Source organism: Dendroctonus ponderosae, unplaced genomic scaffold (assembly GCF_020466585.1).
Source record: "Dendroctonus ponderosae isolate FM_Combo_2020 unplaced genomic scaffold, Dpon_F_20191213v2 Dpon_F_20191213_1, whole genome shotgun sequence".
NCBI classification, from domain to species: Eukaryota; Metazoa; Arthropoda; class Insecta; order Coleoptera; family Curculionidae; genus Dendroctonus; species Dendroctonus ponderosae.
The window spans coordinates 5,525,517-5,529,026 of record NW_026017110.1 but is presented as its reverse complement, the minus strand read 5'-3'; the positions used below and the strand labels follow the sequence as shown (position 1 = coordinate 5,529,026).

The 3,510-nt window shown below is 34.1% G+C and overlaps 2 long non-coding RNA genes across 3 annotated transcripts; one reads left to right on the top strand and one right to left on the bottom strand.

Annotated features, from left to right (window-relative positions):
* Nucleotides 1-909: 909 nt before the first annotated feature.
* LOC125505852 lies at nucleotides 910-3,504 on the bottom strand. 2 transcript variants are annotated; one of them, XR_007282480.1, is made up of 2 exons: nucleotides 2,749-3,504; nucleotides 910-1,275 (listed from the first exon to the last, which is right to left on the bottom strand). It is a non-coding gene; the product is annotated as an uncharacterized LOC125505852 (long non-coding RNA). The 2 variants fall into 2 exon arrangements; XR_007282481.1 differs by having other exon boundaries at nucleotides 910-1,247.
* On the top strand, nucleotides 2,329-3,126 carry LOC125505853. Its single transcript, XR_007282482.1, has 2 exons — nucleotides 2,329-2,459; nucleotides 2,564-3,126. It is a non-coding gene; the product is annotated as an uncharacterized LOC125505853 (long non-coding RNA).
* Nucleotides 3,505-3,510: the final 6 nt, after the last annotated feature.

The window sequence follows — 3,510 nt, the reverse complement described above, 5'->3', positions numbered from 1 at the left end:
GAAAAGCCGCCAACATGCTAGAAAATAACGGGCGAATTTAATGCTATTTGTTAAAACAATTAAAAATTAATTTTTAAACAACAATTCCGCGTACGACCGCAACAATCAGGAAATTCTACAACAACCAAAAAGAAGGCATCCGGAAGCACATTTCCAATCAGAAAAAAAAACTTTATAAAACTGGTGGCGGACGAGTTGTGCCTTCGGTTCCAAGGGGCAATGCAGATAAAATATTATCTATTGTAAATAATAAGACCTTGGATGTCGTGGATAAATCACTTGCCCTTTTGATGGTGATTGAAAAAAAAACAGCCAAATAAAACTCCGCCATATCTCAATTTCCCAATTAGTCAGAAAAGGCGTTCGAAAAACGTTGAAATTCAAAATTCATGATGTACGTAGGTACTTATTTTTTGAAAATAGGACATTATGATTACACATTTATATACGTATGCGGTATTTTTGATTAACTAGCGACTGAAGTGAGGTTGGAAGAAGGCTAAGTCATGCTTGAGAACGCATTTTTAGATTCAAGCATCCATTCAATTTTATTCTTTAACATGATTTCCAGGGTTTTAAGAAAGCATGATGATAAGACTATGGGCCTATACGAATTTGAAGAATGTGGACTTTTGTTCGGTTTTAAAATAAAAAAATGTTATATTTCTTCCAAGTGTATGGGAAATCATGTCCTCGTAAAACATTATTATAAAATTTCAATAAGACCTTCTTTGCATTATTTGGCATATTTTTGAGCATCACATATGAAACATCCTCCATACCGGTTGCCGAGATTTTTTTATTGCTTAAGCTGTTATTTAAATCATGAATAGAAAAACATTAGAGTGATTCTTCCATTGGGGTTAAGGCGTTGTAGTTAGGTATTATATTACAAATTCCCATATTTTATAAATTTGTCATTTTGATTTAATTTTGTACGTTCTTCTTTTTAGTATTTTTTTTGTTGTTTGCAAACTTTTTGATTTTATTCCAGACATAACAAGTATTGGAATCTCTGTTTAGAGTCTAACAAAATAATATAAATTTTTGGCGTTTCTTATTGTTAAGTTCCCTTTTAGTTAGGGCAATCATTCTTTTTGTTTCCAAGTAAATTTCCATATTGGGGTTGTCCGAGAAGTTACGAATAGCGGCTTTTCTATTTTCCACTAAAGCTGAGCACTCTGCGTCCCACCATGCATTGCCTTCTTTCGAAGGTTTATTTAATGTTTTGAAAGGAATAGTTTGGTCTGCAATAATGTTTAATTTAGATTCGAACTGTAAAAAAGTGATATCATTAAAATTATATCAAATCCTTCTGAAAATTTCAATAGATTAGCCCTGTTTTTATTTACGCTTCTTATATTCCATTGCAGTATGTTGAGATTATTTTTCTTTGCTCTTTTGATTATGAATGGTTGTATTTTAACACGAATCCGGATAATACAGATCCCGATATGTCTCTCTATTTAAATAATTTATAATAAAGTTATGGAGTGTTTCCTCGGTGCTTGGTATAGTTAAGATTTTTTTCAGTAGTTGTTTTATGTCTTCATTTGGAGTTGTATGTTGATTAGATTTGGATTGTAATAAATATTCCTAGAGGCACTTGAAGGCGTTTGTGATATATTATGATGCGAGGATGATTTGTCCGAGTCAAGGATGAGTGGGTTGTGCGAAGTTGATGGCAAGAAAGCGGAGTATGTTGTGGAGTTGTTAGCGCTATGACTTCTTCCGTTAGGAGAGTTTAAGGTATTATTATCTGATTACATATCATAACCAGATTGGTGGATTATTCTTTTTCTAGAGGGTTCGTTTGCTACAGTTGCTGTTAAAATGTGAGGTTCGTCTTTGATTGAGGGTAATAGTGCTTTCATTGTTAGGTGTTTGGGCTGTTTTAATTTGGGGGAAATCAGCACGGTTGTAAAAGTAAACGTCTCTTGATTGGTAAGTTTTTTTGCATGCGGCTGATGCATCATGGAATGTCGTGTTTTCAAACGCCATTAATTTTTTAATATCTTGTCTCATGTATTCTGGACATTTTTTGTTGGAACTTTTATGTGGTTCGTGGCAAAAGTGACATTTAGTGTCACATGTATACGCGGGTTTATCGCGGGTTGCTCTTGCAACTGCATGCTTCCAAAAGTTCTGTTTCGGAAAAATCTAAGTCTATTTCTCGTACTAGGCCCTTTGATGTTGTAAAGTTTAAGGGAATGAAAACATTATAGCCTTTATCTTTAAAATTTTTATTCTTGATGAAAAGGTTAGCTGCCTCCGCTGTAATAAATTCTATACATACTCGGTTCAGGCCTTTATTTTTTATAGCCTTGATATTTCTCAACTGAAGGTTGAAAATATCTCTGGCAATTTTCAAATGTGCAAACCTGCCTATATTATCTGCGCTGTTCTGCGATTCAATGTAAACAAAAAAGAGACCGAATTCCTTGATATCATAAAAAAAGGTAGGTTTTTCTTTAGTTTGCGATATTGGTTGTTGTCCCGTTGGTTCGGAATTAATTTTTTGAGAGTCCAAAACGTTTACTAACTTATTACCCTCTTGTCACAGTAAACTAGTCCAGGGGGGAGCCTCAGCAGCTCCTCCCCCTCCCTGGCCGTCCATCAGGACCGCCAATCAACCAAAAGCTCTATGGCAATACGCGGTTTGTTGTTCAATAAAAAAAAAAGAACAAGCGAGAAAAATGAAAACTCAATGAAAAGAAAGCTATATCGCAGAATATAAGCTCAACTCACCAAAAATTTTCTTCGTTCAGGATCACTACAACACACGTGTTAGTACTAGCGATGACCCCGAGCGAGTATGAAAATGCTACTGATGGCAAATTAAAAATATTGATAAACTGAAAGATTGAAAACTGACAGAATAATTTTAACTGTAAAATACTGTATGTTCAGAATCACAGAACATACCCCCTTAGAATGGAAACTGCAATGATTGGTTATGGAGATAAATTCAGCTGTCCACCTAGCGGTATGAGCACACAAACTATGAGGAATTTCTCTGATATTTGACTCTTAATGATTGCATTTACCAAATATATCGGGTCAATAAAAAACCCTGTTATGTAATATTTTATTCAATACGTAGTCAATAAATCAGTTACAACCATGTTTTGTTGCTTTCGGGACTATTTGCAACAAATGTTTGTTTCTGTGACGTACCAGTGTTCCCCTTGTCCGGATATTTTCTGAAAGATGATTGATTTGCTCGGCTCTAAAACAACAATGTGAGGAATTAATTTTCTGGCATTGCCTAAAATCATTTGTCGCTTCAGCAATTATTGGTAATCCAATAATTGGTAATGTCATTACAGTAATTGTAATTTTCGAGAAATAATAAAATAAATCTATTTCGTAATTAGAAAAGTATCTGATAATTCAGCACCATCAATTTCTTGGCATTTAGAAGCCGCCTTCATTAACTTTATAATTATCTGCCTCGAATGTATGTATGCTCGCACAAACTGTATTCATTTATCTATTTATTATCTAGAA